This window comes from Alexandromys fortis, unplaced genomic scaffold (genome assembly GCF_014885135.2).
Source record: "Alexandromys fortis isolate MF-2015 unplaced genomic scaffold, M_Fortis_MF-2015_v1.1 scaffold_53, whole genome shotgun sequence".
Classification (NCBI taxonomy): Eukaryota; Metazoa; Chordata; class Mammalia; order Rodentia; family Cricetidae; genus Alexandromys; species Alexandromys fortis.
This window is the reverse complement of record NW_026067939.1, coordinates 1,553,435-1,574,832: the sequence shown is the minus strand read 5'-3', so window position 1 is coordinate 1,574,832 and position 21,398 is coordinate 1,553,435.

Genomic DNA, 21,398 nt, shown 5'->3' with positions numbered 1-21,398 from the left:
TTGGTTTTAACCTAGGACTCAGTGATACCTAGTCTCTGGTTCTTGTTTACCTAAGCAGTGTCTGGTATTGGTTCCTTCTCATGGAGGGGGCATTAAGTCAAATCAGACATTAGTTGGCTACTCCACTATATTCTGTGCATCTGTCTTAGTTCTATTGCTGTGAAAAGACACCATGACCACAACAACTCTTATAACGAAAAACATTTAATTTGAGGTGGCAGCTTACAGTTCAGAGGTTCAGTCCATTATCATCATGATGGAACATGACAGCTTGCAGGCAGAGATGCTGCTGGAGAAGTAACTGAGCATCCTACAACTTGCAGGCAACAGGAAGTGGTTTGAGACCTGGTGATATCTTGAATATATGAGACCTTAGAGCCCATCCCTACAGTGACACACTTCCGCCAACAAGATTACACCCCCTAATAGAGCCATTTCCATTGGGGAGCATTTTCTTTCAAATCACTACATTCCACTCCCTGGCCCCCAAAAGCTTTTAGACATATCACAGTGCAAAAAAAAATGCATTCAGTTCCACTTCAAACGTCCCCATAGTCTGTAACACTTCCAAGCTTATTTAAAAGTCTAATGTTCAAAGTCTCTTCTGAAACTTATGCAGTCTCTTAATTGTATCCCCTCTAAGATAAAAATCAAAAAGCAGATGACATACTTCCAACATTAAATGGCACAAGCTATACATTGCCACCCCAAAATGTAGGGAAGGGAAATACTGGAACATGAAGCGAGGAAATACAGGAACAAAGCAAGACTGAAAACCAGCTGGGCAAACTTCAAGCTCTGCATCTCCGTGTCTGATGTCAAAATGCGCTTCTCTTCAGATTTCCTACTCTTTTGATCGTTCTTGACTGCAAAATACTTCTTTCTTATGGGCTGGATCCACTCTTGGCAGTCTTCCTCAGCTGGTATCCCACAGCTCTGGCATCTTCAGCATCTTGGGATCTGCAAAGCAATCTGGGCTTCAAATCCACAGCTTCATAATATGGCCTCTCTGGGTCTCTTTTCAGGGGGACCCTGACACATGCCTGGCCTCTGTGGCTTTCCTTAGACATGAAGGCAAATTGCATAATTATTTCTTCTATCCTTGACCAGAACCACGTGGCTGAAGCTGCCAAGTTCTGCTACTTGCTGGGGCTGGAACATGGCCTCCTTATTGAATTACATCTTTACTAGTTTTCTGTTTCACATGGTTTCCATCACTGCCTAAACTTGACTGTTCTGGAACTCTCTGTGTAGACCAGGCTGGCCTCAAACTCAGAGATCTGTCAGCCTTTGCTTTACAAGTGCTGGGATTAAAGGTATATACCGCAATACCTGGCTCAAAACTTTTCCTTAATTTTTTTCCACAAGTTGGGAACTTAGCTGGATCAGTGGGATCTTGCACCAAAGAGCTTCTCATTTCTTAAACTCTGTATTTCCTTAAATGCAGTATGTAGCTCTATTCCATTATCCGGTGCCCCTTTTCTCAATCTGTGCATTTGTATTTTTATTTGCTCAACTCGATCCTTTCCATTATATATTTATTAGCGTTATTACTATACCCACAGAATAGAATCTATACTAGGTTGTTTTGAGATTTCCTCTGTCAATGGAATTAATATGAAACTCTTCACTTTAGCATCAGGCAGATTCTTCTGACAAGGACAAGAGGCAGCTACTTTCTTCACCAAAATATCACAAAAATGATTTCTAGGCAAAAAATAATAAAATTCTTATTATTCTACCAATCTACGAGCATGAGAGATCATTCCATCTTCTGATATCTTCTTTAATTTTTTTAATTAAAAGACTTGAAGTTTTTATCATACAAGTCTTTTGCTTGGTTGGTTAGAGTTACTGAAGAAATTTTATATTATTTGAAGCTGTTGTGAAAGGTGTTGTTTTCATGATTTTTTTCTTAGCCTATTTGTCATTTGTGTATATGAGGGTTACCAACATTTTTTTGAGTTAGTTTTGTATTCAATCACTGCTGAAAGTGTTTATTAGCTATGGAGTTCCCTGGAGGAATTTTAAGGTCATTTACTAATCCTATCACATCATCAACAAATAAAGATACTTTGACTTCTTCTTTTTCAGTTTGTATAACCTTGATCTCCTCCAGTTGCCTATTGTTCTAGCTAAAACGTTATGTACTACACTGAATAGATATGAAGAGAGTGGACAACCTGGTCTTGTTCCTGGTTTTATTGTAATTGCTTTGAGTTTCTCTCCATTTAATTTCACATTGGCTATAGGTTTGAGGAAATTGCCTTCATTATGGTTGAGATATGTCCCTTGTATGCCCAGTCTCTCCAGTACTTTTATCATGAAGGAATGCTAGATCGTGACAAAGACTTTTCTGCATCTAATGAGATAATGTGCATATTTCATATCATAATGGGTGTGTGTTTCCCTTCTTTAAGAGATTTATTTGTTTCTTTCAATCGTTTGCTTGTGTTTTCCTGGACTTCTTTACAGGATTTATTTATTTTCTTTTTAAGGACTTCTGTCATCTTCATTTCAGTGGTTTTAAGGTATTTTTCTTGGTTTTCACCTATGTTGGAATATTCAGGATCTTCTCTAGTAGGATACCTGGGCTCTAGTAGAAACGTATTTCCTTTGCTGTTGTTGATTGTGTTTTTTCATTGACATCTAAGCATCTGGGTTTGAGATGATTATGTGCCTAGGTGATATTACTGGATTTGTCTTTGTTGGGTGGGTGCTTTATTTCTTGGTTTTGGTTGTCTTTCTGGATTTTCAAAGAGTTTATGTGTTGCATGTTTCCCTGGCCTCCTCAATGTTGCTATCACGGGGAAGGCCTGTTGGTATGAGAAGCTGGGATACTGGGATGGGCTGGGTAAAGAAGGATGGAGGAAAAGGTCTTTGCAACACCCCACCACACAAAACAGAAGTAAAATAAGAGAAACACACGCCAGTGTATATATGCTGTGTATATGCTTTTGAATGTGTGCATTTATTTGCTATTATTCTAAAATTTTTCTCAATTTGAAAGGTAAATTATAAATCTATACCATATATAATAAAAATTAAACCACCTAGATATCTAAGAAACAACCCAGTCCTTAATTTTCTTTAATAAGTTTAAGCCCTAAATTGATTTCTCTATTCTGAGATGAGAAAAGCAATATTCACCTTCATGGCCACTATTTATCCCTATGAGATTACATGTGAATCCAAGTACACGTGTACTTGGAAAATGTAGCAAATCTCAACCTCTAATTGACCTCAGTTGATGTTCATGACAGAAGCAAACACAGACTCTTACAACTCAGTAGTTCTGTGTTTTGATGCAGCCTGTAGAAAAAAAAAAAAACCTCTATAAACTTGCCACATCCCTGAGGCTTTGCCTGGGAGCAGGATCAAAGTTTTATAGAGTTCTTAACCCCATCGTTCATGTCCCACGCCTGAAGGAAGACAGGCCCACATCCACACTTATTCTTAAAGACACTCCACACCAAGAAACATATTAATCTCTAATGAGTATTGACTTTTCCCAAAAAATTACCTTTGAATGGGACGTTTTGGTTCCTGGCCCTGCAGATATTACTAAACTTTGACGCCCAATAATGGAGGCTGGTTTATGCTTGAGAATGGGTAAGACTGTTTACTGCTAACTCTGTTTCAAAGTAGAACATACATATAAGGAGACATAGACACAGTAAGTACAGTCCTTTCCTATGTTTCTTCTGTCTTGTGAAAGGGTCCCTAACTTCAGGATGTTGGAAGCCCCTGCAAGGAAAACTATCCACTACATTGTAGGCAGGCTCACTGTCGTCTACACTTCTAGTTTCGTCAGCTCAAGAATGTATTACCATAGAAGGACACTTCCTCTCTTCTAGGAGGCCATGTGAATTGTACCAAAAATTTGCATTCCAGGACTTAAAATTGTTGCTTTGGTAGTTTGGGGGAGAGCTCCTTATCTGAGTTTCACATTTAAGTATATTTATGGTTTTTATGTGGGCAGGTCTGGCAATGGCTACCACATGGAGGGAAAGATATTAAAAAGAGTCTGTCTGCCTTTTTGGAAAGAAAGAAGGGAAAATACAGAAAAAAAGAACCTATTAATATAGATTTACTTCTGCCAAACATATGTAAATATCTTTTATTATGCAGAAGGGGCAGATTACAGCATGTACGTGGAAATGTTCCTACAAGTGAACCGTAGTCTTACAAATATTTGGTTTCTGTTTTTCAAATTATGGTTTCTGAATATCCTGAGTGAGGTTTGTGACAAAGATGCAACTTCCATTAAGAGGACTGGATTTGTGAGGTTTCTGTAATCCTTCATTTCAGGAATTCATTTCTTATTTAATGAGTAAAATGATGCCATATTCTAAATACTGAGTTTTACTCTACTAAAAGAGAAATACTGTTAAGAAAAAAACAAGTGTCAGCAATTAACTAGAATTATATAGGGATTTGATTACAGTTACCAATCAATTAACATCATGTGTTCTCTTTGAAAGTAGCAAAGTAGGATTGATGAGCTTTCTGTCTCAACCAGTCTTAGTTTGGGATTTTATTGCTGTGAGGAGACACCACGACCATGGCAACCCGTATAAAGAAAACATTTAATAGGGTGGCTGGCTTACAGTTCCAGAGGTTCAATCCATTATGATCCTGGTGGGGATCTTGGCAGCATGCAGGCAGAGGTGGTGCTGGAACTGAGAATGCTACATCTTGCAGGCAACAGGAAGTTGACTGATGGTCACACTGAGGGAAACTTGAGAAAAAGAAACTGAAAAGCCCACCCCCACAGTGATACACTACCTCCAACAAGGCTGTGCCTCCTAATAATGCCACTCCCTTTAGGGACCATTTTCTTTCAAACTGCCATAACTGTCTTGCAACATTTAAGGGGATGATTAATTGAGGCCATTTGCCAAATTCAAATATCTATCCATAGGCAAAACAATCATGTCTAGTTCTTTTGAACAATTAAGAAGCTTTTTATTCATCACGAAGCAGCGCAGCTCTTAATTTGAAAAGATGGTTTCGTCTGCTCACCACTGTGCTAGAGGTGTAGGTTTCACAAATCTGGGAGGTCATGGAAGTGTAGCCGGAGGTTTCTTGTACTGCCTGGTCCCACAATCATTTTTCAAATAACCACTCAGAGGCTTAATATTATTAATATCAATTGTATACTGTTTGCTCTGTTAGCTCAGTAGTGAAGAGGCCTGGAACAGTAGGAAACAGTCTTCCCATGTAGACTGGTGAGTGAAAAGGACAGAATCCAAGAGGTCAACTACCTTTGCAGGCTTCTCAGAAGATTTCGGATTTTGTAATTTCTAATTCTAAAGGTTACTGGTGGCAAAGGGCCAGTGGACTAGCTACTGCCTGTCATCAACATCAAGTTGGTCCACAGAGTGCTACGGAAGGTCATGGAGTCAGCCCAGACTGGCAGCTCTTCCTTCTGAGACTATGTGCATATGTGGAGGGTCTCTCATCCTGGGGGCACCTGGGGGTAAAGTGGTGGGATAGAAAAGAACTCCTCCTCCGAGGTACAGGGGTGCAGTAGGCAGTGGTCTGTAACTCTCTCTTGGAAAGTGTATGGCCCCATAAACACAGGTGAATTCAGTATTCACTGGGTTGCCTTCCCGACTCTATTCTGTGTGTCTTCCTTTTGTATCTCTGTTTTTCCTGCCTAACACTTCTAATCCACACACTCCTACCCTGGAATGTACAAACTCGTCAAACCTGGACCCCGACCGATAGATATCACTCAATGTGGGACCCCAGGAGCCAAGATGGTATAGTTAAAACTTAGATTAAATCAGGGATACTACTTATTTTGAGTTTCTCTTAAAATTGGAAGTACTTAACTCTTCTTTGTGTGCCCCTTTAGAAATACCGGGATTCTCAACTTTTCCTTGAGGTCTCTTTAGGTTAGATACTAGTAGCCTGCCAGATGTAATGATTTCCCAGGAATTGTGCAGTCCTGGAGCTCAGGTGACTAATTTTCTTCCAGTCTGTGATGGATAACCTTAGTTCTCAAACTGATGCTCCCAGGAAGAGAGAGTCTTGAATGAAGAAGTGCTTTCACCAGGCTGGCTTATGGACGTGTCTGTGGGGCATTTTGATTGCACACTTATGTAGGACAGTCTGGCCCACTGTGGTGGTATTGTCCCTAGGCAACTGAGCTTGCAATATATAAAAAGGTACCTGAACAGGAGCCTGGGAACAAATCAGAAAGCAGACCTCTTCCTTGATTTCTTCTTCCAGCCATTGCCTTGAGTTATTGCCCTGACTTCCCTAGATGATGGACTATAATTTGTGGGATGAAATGAATTCTTTCCTTCCCATCTTGGTTTTGATTATGATGTTTATCACTGAAACTAACTGCAAACATAAATACAGGCATTCTTTAAGACTTGTTCTGACTATGAGATATTGCATGTACTTACCATGGTTTTAAAGATATAGTTAGAAACAAAAAGGGGCTAAACCAACGAAAAACCAAAGGGTTTAAATTTGCCTATTTAGACTGGAAAGTTCAGGAGATCCCTTCCATAGAATATTACTTGAGTTAATTTCATAAATTGTTTTGAAGGTTAGAGAGTATATGTAATAGAAAAATTTTCAAGATTCAAGCTCAGGATTCCATAAAGGTACATGAGAGAGAGTGGCCAGTTTCTTTTCCTCCCTCCTTCCCTCTCTTCTTTTTCTTAACATTCTTTTTATTTATTCTTTGTGCCTTTCACATCATGCATCTTGATACCATTCCTTTCCTCATCCCTTTGTATGTACACTAAGCCCCTGCAACCTCCCCCAAATAAATCAAAATTCAAGAGAAAAAAACCTAAAAATCTCATCATAGAAACTACAGTGTAGCATAGTGAGTCACACAATAAATGCCTTCATCTGTGTATATTTATTTGTAAGTGTTCATTGCCAAGAGTTACTGGTCTGCTTCAAGGCCTCTGGTTTCTGCTACATTATCAATGCTGAGCCCTCGCTGGGTCTCTTCTTGGATATCCTGCCATTGCCCTGGGTTGTGGAGATCCTGCAGCTTTGGGTCTGCAGCTCAGGTTAATCAAGATGTGAGAGTTAGCCAATACGAGGCTAGAGCTAATGGGCCAGGCAATAATTTAATTAATACAATTTCTTTGTGATTATATTGCGGGTTATATTTTCAAGTTTCAAGCACAAGATTCCATAAAAATACATGGGAGAGAGTGGCCAGGTTCTCTTTCTCCGGGCAGTGGGACACGGCTGGCTCCTCCCTACTACATTTATGTTGGGGTGAGACAAGTCATAACCCTGGCTTTGGGCCTGGGCTGCTGTAGGGTTTGCCTGTCAGTTCTCCCTGGTCCCGACCACCAGCAGGAGCTCTCCATCACTGCCCTGCCGAGTTCACCCCTTGTAGCAATGAGTGAGGAGCAGGGCCAGTTCTCCTGCCTTCAGACCCTTAGGTTCCACTCTTTCGCACCTATGCCATCATGGCCATCTCCATTGTGTTACCCAGGAGAGATACCAGGGCTACTCTCCTGAGTGCTGCAGCTGGTGAAGGGCGGGGTAGCCCTCTTGCTCCCGTGATCCTAGGGCCAACTCCTCCATCTGTCCCAGCTGTTGATGCAGTGGGGAGGGGGGATATTTCTCCTCCACCCATGCTGCCACAGGTCAGATGACTAATGGGGACAACCCCCCCTTCCCTTTCCAACTCACGACATAGGGGTTGGTTCACCTCCTCTTTGCTGCTTAGGTAAGGAGCAGGGCCTGCTCTCCTGAGTGCTGCAGCTGGTTAGGGGGATGGATGGTCAGCTCCCTCATCTGTTACAAGTGGTAAGGGGTGAGGGGCAAAGAGGGACATTGCTCTTCTCCCCACACCACCAGCTGACAGTAAGGGATAGCTCTCACACTTACAGCTTTAGTTCTGGCTCATCCACACCTCTGTCAACAGAATTGGCTCCATTGTGTTGCCCAGGCGACGTTCAGAGAGCAGCCAGGTTTCTTAGACACCAACTACAGGCTTTCCGAATTACATTGCTTGAAAGACATAATTTCTGGTTTATAACTATTGAAGATTTTTTTCCCCCAGTCTGTAGGCTCCCTCTTCATTTGATTGCCAATTTGTTTTGCTGCACACAAACCTTTTAACTTTATGAAGTTCCATTTGGCCTTATTTCCTGAGTGGCCTGAGCTCGGTTTAGGATGTCTATATCTTGTTTTGTTCTATCTCTTATCTCAAGACCCAGGGTTTACAGGTTGTTGGGGGAATGTGTAGAGGGGTTAACCATGCTCAAACCCCTAACTAAATGGGTCAGTGTTCAAGGAGTGTGTGTCCTGGCATAAGTGAATTGTATCTAATCCCTTCTCCAGTCAAGGAGAAGATACAGCAGCAGAGGTGTGCACTGATGACTTTGCAGTGGGGACAGGAGATCTAGACACGTCTCATGGACCTGGCCAGGGTAAGTGCAAAAGTGTACATAAGAAGCAAGAATCTGGGAATTGCGTACCTGTTAGAACCAGATGATGGGTGAAGGCAGAGGTGTGTATGAAAAGCCTGGGATCCAGTTACCTCTTACCTGGTATAGCCTGGTGCTGGCAGGGTGGCCTGATATTTTAAAAAGTGTGTGTGTGTGTGTGTGTGTGTGTGCGCGCGCATGCATGTTTATATGATAAGTCAGAGAACAATTTGTTGAAGCCAGTCCTCTCCTTCCACCATTTGGATGACACGGCTGAACTCAGGTCATCAGGACTTGCTGCTGGAACCCTTTCTGACTGAGATATCTTGCTGCCAACAATGGGATTTTTGATTAGCAAAAGGTTTTCATTTTAATATAACTGAATTTGCCAGGTTTAACCTTTTTATTCTTTTTTTTTAATATTTATTTATTTATTATGTATACAATATTCTGTCTGTGTGTATGCCTGAAGGCCAGAAGAGGGCGCCGGACCTCTTTACAGATGGGTGTGAGCCACCATGTGGTTGCTGGGAATTGAACTCAGGACCTTTGGAAGAGCAGGCAATGCTCTTAACCACTGAGCCATCTCTCCAGCCCCCTAACCTTTTTATTCTTGCTCCCTTCGTTAAGAACTGGTTAGTTCAACTAACAGGATGCTGAGTAGAGGAGGTGACAATAAATACTCTCTTCTTTCTTGATGCCTGAAGAAAAGCTTCCGAGATTTCACTGTTACATGAAATGTGTGTTGTTTGACGTTAAGATTCCTGGGCAGGTTCTTGATCCAGCAGCACTGTGATAGCAAGGATGATACCCAGCAATGTGTAAGTTCCAAGAACACTTCAAACTTGGGGAAACATTGACCTAAAGATTGAATGAAGAGTTCGTATCTGAGCTCAGAAGCACAGTCTCTTCAGAGACACTGCTAATGTGCTGTCCAGTCAATATCCTTCGTCAATTGGTTCCTGACCTCCATCACAGTTTTCCTAGTTCTGGGAAAGAGCTCCTTTCCAATCCTCATTTTCCCTGCTTTGTAAGCCAAGGATAGGTTCATTCACATTTACGAAGTACTCCGAGTACATTCCTGGAGTGGAATTAATATATAAAAACATTTGATAGCAACTAGAGACTACCCTTGAGGGGGCTCATGGGATTGTACTTCATGCTTTTGGACTCTTGAATTGGAATGCTCACCAGCTGTATTCAGCCAGTATGTCTTTCACATTTGAATGCGGTCCCAACTTGGAGGTAAATGGCTCAGAAATAAATTCTGAAGTGAATCGGAAAGAACATTAACTCACCCATCCCATGCCTCCTTTTCTCTGACCTGTTTTCTTTAGGCCCCCGCTAATCCACAAATCCTGATTCCACTTGATACTTGGGTGGAAAGCCTTAAAGTATTGCTTGCAAAGTTTTGTTTTCTCAGGGTCAGGAAAGGGTTAGGGCATCTTAAGTCCGGGTTTCATTCTTTCCTGTACTTCCTGTGTAATCTAATGCTCCTCCATCTGTGTTCAGAGGCTGATCAGCGTGAAGCAGAGATCTGGTCTCCCTTGTGGGTGCGTCACCGTGCTTCTGAGTGGCAGCTTCCCAATGGACTTGCAGGAGCGCTTGCATGGAAACAGTGCTCATTCATGGCTTTGGGAGAATGCCTAAGCATGCAAATTTTTCACCTAGCATGCCCTCAGTTTAGAAACCAGCAACTTTACCCTCACATATGTCACAATGTTTCTTCTCCGAATATAAGGAATTAAAACATCTGCTTATTGTGAGTTTGTTAGGTCGGTGGCAAAACTTTCTAGTAGATACTGTTATAAGTTTCCAACATCTTTCTTTCTTTTTTTTTTTTTATTTTCGAGACAGGGTTTCTCTGTATTTTTTGGTGCCTGTCCTGGAACTAGCTCTTGTAGACCAGGCTGGTCTCGAACTCACAGAGATCCGCCTGTCTCTGCCTCCCAAGTGCTGGGATTAAAGGCGTGCGCCACCACCGCCCGGCTTAGTTTCCAACATCTTCTATGCCTCTCCACCAACATCATATAATATATATGCATGTGTATACATGTACATATATATGTATGTGTATGTTTATATTTCCCACTCTTGCTGAGTAGAAGTGAGATTTAGTCTTAGACATTAGAGGCACGCTTTTCCACAAACTCACCCCCCTATCTTAATTTAAACAGAAATGGGTATTATGGGATTCTGATCAAGGAGATGGGACACAGAGACTTCTTCAGGAAAATAGTTTCAATTATGTTTTCAGTTTCAGTTTAAGTCCCGGGCAAAACACTGTGCGAGGAGGACAGTAAAATAGGGCTTTTCATACGGTTCTGGATTCTTTGTCTCCCATATAGGTTAACACGTTCTTCCATTAGTCGTTTTAAAACCTTAAGGTAGAATTTCGAGGATCCCCTGGATTTGGAGGACGGAAAGGTCACTAAAATAATCTAGCAAGGTCTCACAGAAATATATTGGCAGAGACTAAAGTACATGGTGGCTTCTTTGTTCATCAAAGTCCCTGGGAAAGTTCACTAAGCTAAGTAAAAAGAGAGTTTCAGGAAGATTGTGGTGAAAGCCCATGTACCTTCAAAGACTATTTTTGTTTGTTTTTGGTTTTGTTTTCCCTGGCTCGGTAGGTGCCGTCACCACAGGAGTTCAGAGGCTGCTTAAACCCAGGAAGTTAGTCTGCTCAGGTCATCTCTGTTGGCGTAGGGTGGAAATTTGTCCCTTATTTCTGTGGCCTTCTGAATGGAAGGATATGAATCCAGGGTCACTGGCAACTGTCCTCCACGTGATGTGGCTTGATTCTGCTCACGAGAGACAATGAGGCACACCCACAGATGTCAGAGAATCTGAGAGGAAGGATCTTGATGGCCACAGATTTATTTGTGCTTAATATTGGTATCAGTCCGTCTCTTCATACTTTCGTAAATTTACATATTGACTTTTTACCTCCTACTTGAATTGTTTTTGTGTTCTTTGAAGTTGAAAATGTCCAAGCTTAAATTAGAAGCAGCAACCAGTAGAATGAAGATTTTTTTAAATGCATATGGAGATCCTTTTATTACATACTTTTCCTAGATTTTTCAAAAACATATTTTTTTAAATAATTTTGGTAGTTTTATTTATGTTTGTTTATTTACATTTATTTATTTGTTTGGAGAGGGTTATGTGGAGGTCAGGGGACAATTTTTGGGAGTCTGTTCTCTCTTTCTGCCATGTCCATTCTGGTGACTGAGTTCAGACTGTCTGGATTGGGGCAAGCAGCCTTACATACGGAACCTTCTCACCAGGCCTCTCTTGCTGACTGTTTTTGTGGCCAATATCAAGAACTTGTTTTTTCTTGACCTGGGAGAGAGAGAACTCATAAGACTACGCTTAGGCAGGTCACAGCAGAACAAAGTTCCTAAAGTCTTTTGTGACTTGGGTATTATTATTCTGTTAAGCTTAAAAGCAAAAAGCCGGTATGGACATAGAAATGGAAAAACCTCTTTCTTAAAGAGAAGGTTCCAGAATAGAGTAGCTTTTTTTTTTTAACACTATTTATTATCAGACTGTAATTTTAAAAATGATCTTGAAATAATTTCATAATTGACACTGTGGCTGCTATCTTAATGCCCTTAAGTAAGACAAATTAAAGGTAGGATGCTGTTTGTCGTGCATACCAGGAAAAATGAGGGAGTTTTCCACTAATAATTCGGCCTAGGACAGAAGTTATGCACTGGGAATGCGTAGGGGGAAAAGTATGTATAGAAATACTGATTTCTGAATTGCTTCCACAGAAATATTGCCTGGAAACTTAAAAAATATATACCTAATTATTATCTATTAATGGTTGATCAAACTATTTGGAGTGGGTTCTTGGAATTTGACTTTTAAAAAAATTCCTCTGGTGATTCTAATGTTTGTGCAGGTCTGGGCCAGGACTCCTTCCCTCGAGTTCAGCCATCCTACTTGTATCACATAATTATGAAAACCTGGGAAAAAGAAGGCGAAGATTTGGCCTCTCTGCCATTAGTGAAGTGTGTGGCTTTGAACAGATAATTTTCCGATCGTCACCTAAACGGAGAGGCTTAGTCTAAAATAGCTCCTAGGCCTATTGTAGTCTGATGCTAGAACAATCGGAGCTCTTTGAAGGGTTCTTCTCGCAAGGCATTAAAAACTCTTGTAATCAGAACCTGCTTGCCCCGGACTTGGGTAATGACAGGCCGGTACTTGGGAGAAGGGTAAATTGAGTTCGTGTTTTAAAAGCCAAGAATTGTGGTGTAAGTAAAACGATAGAGCAGGCTACTACTGATTAATGCCAGGCCCGTCTGAGAGCATTTTGGGGGTCTTCACGCCAGCTGGAAGAATGAGGGGCCTGCCACCTTCTGGGAGATGAGGTAATCACTGCAATCTGATACAGCCACGGCATCCGACAACAGACATGCTGAAGGACGTGGTTACTTTTCCCAGAAGGAATCTTTTCTGGCTGTTTCTAATGAAGAGGATCCACACTGAGGGAAGCTCATTAGTGGCCTAATTTAGCGTACTCTTCTGTAAACAATTGGGAGACAAACAGGAATATATAATTTATCTGAAACAGAGGGCCTCGTCCGTGAGGCCCAATGTACTTTGCTAAGTCGCTGGAAGATACAAATTCTCACATCCTTTAAGAGTGATCCACTTTAAGGCTTAATGGTAGCACTTAATGGTAGCTTGGGGAGAGAAACCCAGTGTCAACCTGCTCGCTCCCACTATAGACCCGCCTTCCTGCCTTCTTCCAACCCTCCAGGCACCTCATCCTTTAGTTCACTCTCTAGCCATCCTCCTTTCTCTTTCTTCCACGGAGAATTTTCTAATGAACGGAAACAAAAGAGAACCCCCTCTCAGCTTAGTGTTTAACTCCGCTGTTAACCATCAGCAGCCTGGCATCCAAACCATTTTTTAAAGTTCCTGCTGAAGCTTCAGAAAATCCTGTTAGATTCATGTGGCTCTGAGGTGTTTCTTGCATTTCTGTGTCTTAGCCTTAATAAACTCCTAAAATGATCCATGGTTCCAAATTATGTACTGCCCAAGGCTCAGCTCCACACCAGAGTGCTATCTCCTGGCAATGGCATCATTGAAAGTTATGGGGAAATAGATCCAATTTAATATGGCACCATGTGAACAACAGGCTACTTGTTTGACAGGACAATCCCATGTGTTGTTAGAATATAGTTCTGCTTCCTCTCTTAACTGCTCACCTATGAACATGTAATAAGTTTCTTTCTAAAATTTACCTTTTGAGGTTCATAAATGTCATCTTCTAATTGGTAAAATAAGAACTTGAGATTTTACCTGTGTGCTTCTGCCCCAGAACTTCCAAGTTGACGTGTGTGAGTCTACAAAGCCTCTATTGTACCCCAATGCTCCCTTTCTCTGTTTCATGACTGCTGTTTTTTTTTTCAGCCCATTTAAGTCTGTCTGCAATGCCTGTTTTGGGTCACAGGTGCAGCCTTTAGCCTTGCCTTTCTTGCTCAATGGTAACCTGAAAGCCTCGTTCTTGTAGTCTAGCTTTCATGGTAATACCATGCAAGCTGCCAACAGAGGGGAGCAATTAAACAGTCCTACCCAGATGCAACAGCTATAAACCACAATTACTAGCATTCAAGATACACATCAAGGTGCAAAAAGTGACAGTTAGATCTTGGAGGCAGTCAACAGCTGTCTCATTGGACTGAAGACCCACTAAATAGGAGGGAAATCATGCCTGGAATCCTCACCAGCTTCCTAGAGGTAATGAGGTCAGGGACACTTAAAAACAATCTACTTTGTTATACCAGCCACTTTGGTAGACCAGCACAATTCTTAAGTCATATACTGGTAAGTAAGTGTCTTTCCACATATGTGCAATGGCATGAGCAAGTCCCCTGGAAAACACACACACTTATACACACACCGTACAAACACCCATATACCCAAACACATATTCACCCGTTCATATACACACATATTCACATACCTTTATACACTCATATATGCACACATGCTCACACACATTTTCACACAGATTTATACACTCTCATACAACACACACTCACCTATATACAGTCACACACTCATATACACTAGCACACTTCCATCCTTACACATACTCATGCATTCACTCCCCCATACTCAATGCATATATAGAAACTCTCATGCACACTCTCACAAACATATTCGTACACACTCACTCAAGCATAAAGAGACACACACTCAGCCCCATAGTAACCCACTGTCATACACCTAGATACACTCATCCACAACCACTCTGTCACACACACTTTCCCATACACACTCACATACAATCATCCTCACACATTCATACAATACACAAATGCTCTCTCACACACACATATACACTCACATATACACACTCAGACACATATACATACACTCCCGCATGAATACCCATACCATTACATTCATATACACACCCACAATATTCACATGTTCTCAAACACACTCATACACACACCTTTATATTTATATACACACTCACACATTCTCACATACATTTATATACACTCACTCATACATACTCTCATGTACACATTAAGATACATGCACGCACACTTATCAAGCCACACTGACATACTCATACCCACCATAGTTATGTACACATACCCAAACATTCTTACACATACACTTATATATACCCCCAGTCACGTAGTCATATCTCACACAGATGCACACACTCTTATATACACATATGCACACTCACTCTCACAGACACACAATCTTGCCCACATATACTCACACACACTTATACTCTTTCTCACATACACTAGCATACAAAAATCTCACACCACAGTTATGTCATGCACACACACACAGTCTCACATGCTCACATACCACACTTAAACTCATTCACACACACGTACACACACAAACACATATAGACACATTCACATACACTTAGATACAAAGACTTACACAGAACAAAAACTCACTGTTAAGAATGAAAAAAAATTTTCTCAACTTACTTTTCTTTCCCCTTTTCCCTTGATTTTGGCGAGGAGTCTAGTGGGTGTTGTCTATGAGAGAATTGGAAAGGCAAGCAGAAAATAAGGCCCATTGACTGTCTTGTTTTGATGAGTGCATGAAAAGAAAACGGACCTTTCTCTCTGTTTTATAGAGATTTAACTATGCAATATGCATTTAGTTAAGCTTGCTCTGCCTGTTTAGATGTGGCTGCCGTGTGTGTGTGTGTGTGTGTGTGTGTGTGCGCGTGTGTGTGTGTCTGTGTGTGCATGTGTGTGTCTGTGTGTGCCTGTGTGTGTCTGTGCGCGTGCGTGTGTGTGTGTGTGTGTGCTTGTGTGTGTGTGTTGCTGGACATTTAGTCTGGAGCCTCGCACAAATTAGAGAATTACTCTCTCACTGCGCTCCATTCCAGCACCAGTCCCTGAATGAAGCTCTTTGGCAAGCACCACAGTGTAGTAAAATCTCCTGGACTAGAGAGGCCAGGACTAGAGAGGACTGGCCTTCAGCTCTTCTTCAACTGACCATGTGAAATAATGTATTAAGAAAAAAAAAAGGGTGGAGGTGTGACTGCCTCAGTGCTAACTGGTTTCCCTTCTTGATCTGTATTTAAAACTGCAAAATATCTTCTCTCCCCTCATAATGCGTTGGCTGTCTACACTCTAAGATGTTGCAGATGGGAAACAACACATGTTCTGGCTGTCTGATCGTAAAAGCAGCATAATCACATCACAGAAGACTTGGGAAATGGGAGCAAAAGGCAGCACTGGTGTGTTCTAACTTTTCATGTTCCACGTGAAGAAGCAGGCAAGCGTCCCAGACCACAGATCAAAGAAGGGATTCCACCTAATCTCGTTTGGCGAACCAATGAGTTCCCGGGGTTATTTCAGGAGTGTGGGTGAGTGAGGGGGCTGGATCACTAGAGGGCCTGTCCCATCTAGGATGACGATGCAGAAAGATTGCAACCCTGAAGTCCCCGAGTAACTTGACGGCAACCGCGTGGAAAGAGTTTCCTCTCATGGTGTGATGGTTTAGTGCTTCTACGACTCCCCCAAAATGTCTCTTAAATCTTCTCCCCCATAAGTTTTCTCACTTTAAAAAACAAACAAACCATGGACTTGGTGAGTCTCTCCCACTCTCCAAGAAGGGACGTGTAAATCTGCAGGAAACATGACCTGCTTAACAGCCTACAGGAGTGTTACTCTATTACCAACTGCTGCGAATGAGCACGATGCTATTCTGGTTATATAAGGTTAGTTTTCTGTTTCTTTTTTTCCCCCTGGTCATGCCTTAACCCTTGCTCTTCTGTAAAGGACTCAGATTCTTTGGTCTCAGTACTTCTCAGGTCACTTGTTCCGAAAACCATGGCTGGCATTACATCTGCTTCAAGAGTTTATAGGTCAGGATTAGACTACCAGATAGGTTTATACTAATGTCTGTGCATTCAGAAATTTCTTCTAAGATATAAAAATGGCATATTTTCAACTTTATTAAGTAAATGCTTTAGTGAAATGCCATTATAATATATATGATGTTGCACATCTCTGCATGCATCAATGTTCATATCAGAATATTAAGACACCGCATCGAGTCTCATCAGCAGGAGATTGGTGCTTCCAGGCAAAGGTTTTGGAGAGAGTATAGAAGCCTCCCCCGACCTTTGCACCAGACCTCCTTCTTTGTAATAATGGAATCAAATTGATAGTCTCTAAGATTCATTTGCATCCTGGCAATATATTGTGAGAGCCATGAATCTGACATTTCCTTTTCTTACAACAGAATTACTTTTAGAGAGAAGTGCCTTTGTTAAAGATGTATTGTGTACGACTGCAGTCCCATGGCAGTCTTTTTTATACATTTGCTAAAAGAGTTGTAAAAGTATATTTTTTGTACATTTAAATAGTTATTGGAATGTTCCATTATATTCTGATATACAATATAATAAATGCAATATATAACTATATACATATATTATATCATAATGCAACCATTTTGGCAGAAACAGAGGGATTCTAAAGAAAGATATTTGTGACCCTCTTTTAGTTGTTGGATTCTTGAAACTCCAGTCCCTAAGAATTTGCCCAGATTTCTCACACTGGAAGAAGAAAAAGGCGAGTCTGATATCTGCCACAGTAGGAACCTGTTTAAAAGGAAAGGACTCCACATAGCTGCCAGACCATCGTGCAGGAGAGACTGGAGCTCAGCACTGACGGACAACGCTTTAAATAGGGCTGCTCATTTTTGCACACCTTTTTGCGGTTTTGTACACTTTCTGACTTCCTTTTAAATTTATCTCAGGTCAAGGCTCTGAAGATGGATTTTTTGGATGGTACGTCTTTATTTATTCCTCTTCCCAATGAAGCAACCATGAATAAATACTTCCTGATTTTTGATACTATTATCCATCCTTAATTAAAGAGGCAAATTTCTACTGAAGATAGGTGGCTAATGTCACTTGTTAGGGCCGAGGCCTCTGACACTACAGCTCAGGTAATAGTAGCTATAAGCTCTTATGGTGAATATAGTTTTCTGGCATGTGTGTTTTCCATGGTATACTATATTAAACTGAATGAGGCAAATTTATCAGTGTTTAGAAAATGATTTCTTATTTTCAGAGGTATGATTCTTTTTTTAAATTTATTTATTTTATGTGCATTTGTGTTTTGCCCGCATGCATGTCTGTGTAAAGGTGTTGGATCCCCTGGAACAGGAGCTACAGACAGTTGTGAGTTGCCATGTGGACGCTGGGAATTGAACCTGGGTCCTCTGGAAGAACAGCCAGTGCTCTTAACTGCTGAGCCATCTCTCCAACCCCAGATACTGATCTTATTTCAAGGACTTGAACAGCAGTTAGATAGCACAGTAACTTGGGAACAAAATGAAGTTTCACACACTCTAGTTTTCCAACTAAAAGAAGACCATTTTTAGGTTGGAAGAAATTATCAAAGGATTAATTTTTTATTTGAAAATCACACAAAGCTTTTTGCAGCCACTGAGGCTGGGACTGTGGCTGAAGGACCCCTCACATCTCACTTCTCTAGAGACGGTTGTCTATGTTGGGAGGTCGAACTTCAGTGTGACATTCACACCGAGTTTCTGGGATAGAGCTTGAACGGGTCTTCTCAGAGCTGAGCAGCACATGCTGCCTATGGCCATTCAGCCTCTCACACCAAAACAGCAGCACAGAGACCCATTTGCCATCTATAGGCTCCACTTTCAAAGGAGCCCTTCGAATATTTGATGTCTTCTTTCATTCTGCAATTCTACTGTTCTGTGGTTGAATTTTTTTGTGCAATCATATTCTCCCCCCTGTAAGATTTGATAGTAAAAGAAAATGGAATCTTCTGTCAGATGATTTTTTTTTCTAAGTGAAAAGATAATTGTTAGCTTTTTAGAAGTCCTGTTGGTATCTTGAAGTGAGTCACAAAGTGAGTAAGACTTGATGACTTGAAAACCAGCAGAGGAGCACCTTTTCTTTTTGTATAGTCTTTCTTTTTCTTCTCTCTATCCTTCCCTCTCTCCCACTCTATCTCTGAGGTTAGGACTGAAAAACTCAATGCTTAGTACCCAGGTGGCTCCTGAAGATTCTCTGTAAATCAAAGTATATCCTTGGGTGAAAAAGATGAAGGCTGGGTAAAAGAAAGCTTTTTCAAAATTCTGAGTTTATATGTAGTTTCAGAATTTCTTTCCAGTTGAGTATATGTCAATAAAGAAAGACTTCTTTTAAAACTGAAAAGCTTTCTATTTTGTTTTTAGGACAAATTTCTCATAAGGTTTTTCTTTATGCCCCAGAACTTGAATCCAGAAATCCCTTGGGCTGAGACTTCCACTGAAAAACTCATTTCCTGCTCTCCTTGGTAAATGCTACTCTCATCCCAGGCCACATACAGGGGTCAAACAAAAGGTCACTACAGTTTAACAAACTAAAGCAAGACAATTCAACATCTCATTGCCATGTAGATGCTGGAGGACTCCAGGGGGTCCTCTGTGTAGGGTCTCAGGCCAAAGCACAGAACCCGTGTGTCACACTGGGCTCATGGCAGCTGGAGCACAGCTGGTTTTCAAGACCGTCCATCCAGGTTGTTTGTAGGGTCATTGTGACTGGACTGACTGCCCTTCCTCTTACTGATCTCTCTTCAGCGCTTATCTGTAGTGTGTCTTCTTTACCATCATGGCTGAAGCTATGCACCAAGTTCTTGCTTCGAATCTCTCTGGTTTCCTCTTCTTTAACCAGACAGACAACACTCTCTTTTCAGTTGTTCTTGTGGATATGTGAGACCCACCTGTGTTTCATTAACTCAAAGGCGCCTGATTTGGTAACTTTAACTATTCTGTAAAGTTCCTTTACCATATAAGATGACAGATCACATATGTCATGGTTCATTGTGTTTTATAGGCTTGACTATTAAGGAAAAATATCTTCAGGGCCATCTTAAAATTATTGCCACCAAGGACTTGTCCAAGTTTTATTCCACTTTGCCTTTTCTCGCATTTTCTTTTACAGTCTTAGAGTCTTGAAGTATAATGAAGTGTTTTTCTAAATGCTTTTCTTTTGAAAATGCCAACGGTTTCTGATAAATTAAAGGTCATATTCATATTGTGTCATTAAAATCATTATCTTTGACATGATTAATTGTCTTGGCATTCAATAAATAATTGTACTTACATTTTACATTATTATATGAAAAATACTAATTTAGAACCATAAGAATATTAAAGTTATTAATTGATTATAATTGCCCTAATCTCTGCCTTTGATTATCTCATCAATTTAATGACATAAAATAGCTTCAATTTATAAAAGTAAACCACTTTGAAATTTAGCTTGTGCTTTTAAAAGTCAAAGGTTTCTAAATGGTGACGTGATCTTCTGATTCAGAAAATATAATAATATTAAACATTGCAGTGTGGAAGTTAGGATTATTTTTGTTCAAAGGACAGTTTGACAAAATACTGTTTTTCCTCCAAAGGAAAACAACTCAAGGTAGTCAACTTTTGCCCCTCTGCTCTCTAAAACTCTTTATGTTTCTTAGAAAGTGTTAACTCTGCCTGCCCTTTCTGTCTTTCATATCGAGAGGATGAAAGAGCCAACTATTGAGCCAATGCAAATTCTATTGTGACCCAGAGTTAATAATATTGATATAATACTCTATAATATTGATTCCCCTCATTGCTATCTTGGTCTACCCAGGAAAACAGAACTTTAGACTTTGTGATTTTATCATCATGGTGAACATTATTAACACTCCCAATCTTCATGCATCCTTCGCCTTTCCTTGGGGACTGGCAGAACCCTTTTCCCAGGACTTTAGTCTTCTGCTAGGCATTGGATGCTCTCTTCCTAGAGAAAAGCCGATAAGACAGATTTATTCTTGGTATTAAACTCTCAAGAAATCATATTAACTATCATTACTAAGATCATTAGAGTTCCTCAGGCCCCAAACTTTTTAAGCCTTATTCTATAAATTTTCTTTAATATTTTGAACTTTCAGATTACAAGGTGTTTTTTTTTTTTTGCCTCCATCTAACTTACCAAAAATTAATTTTCTGTTAGTTCCAGCCAGAGACGCACAATTAAGATATTCATTTATCTGTGTGGAAATTCAGTTATATGCATATTAAATTATACTATTATGTTACTGTTCTCAAATTCCTTTTCTCAAGCAGTAAGAAAAGAATTGGTGGAGTATGTTAAGTTTTGCCTACTTGCTGTTTTGATAATTAACTAGTGGCTCAGATGTGTATGCAAATATTCAATATATTTTCTTCTGTTACTTAAACCTCAAACACTAGATTTAAAGAATAAGAAAAAGGTACAGAGGGCAACGTTTTATGTTTTTGTTTTCTTTTTATCCTCTCCTCCTCTTCCCCTTTTCCTGTTTCTTTCTCTACAATAATCATATTTAGAAGGGAAATTATTGAATAAACTTGGCATGTTGAAGAACTTTGAATGTCAGAACTACAGGGTAAGGGAGCTCCAGGGACGAGTATTGATGA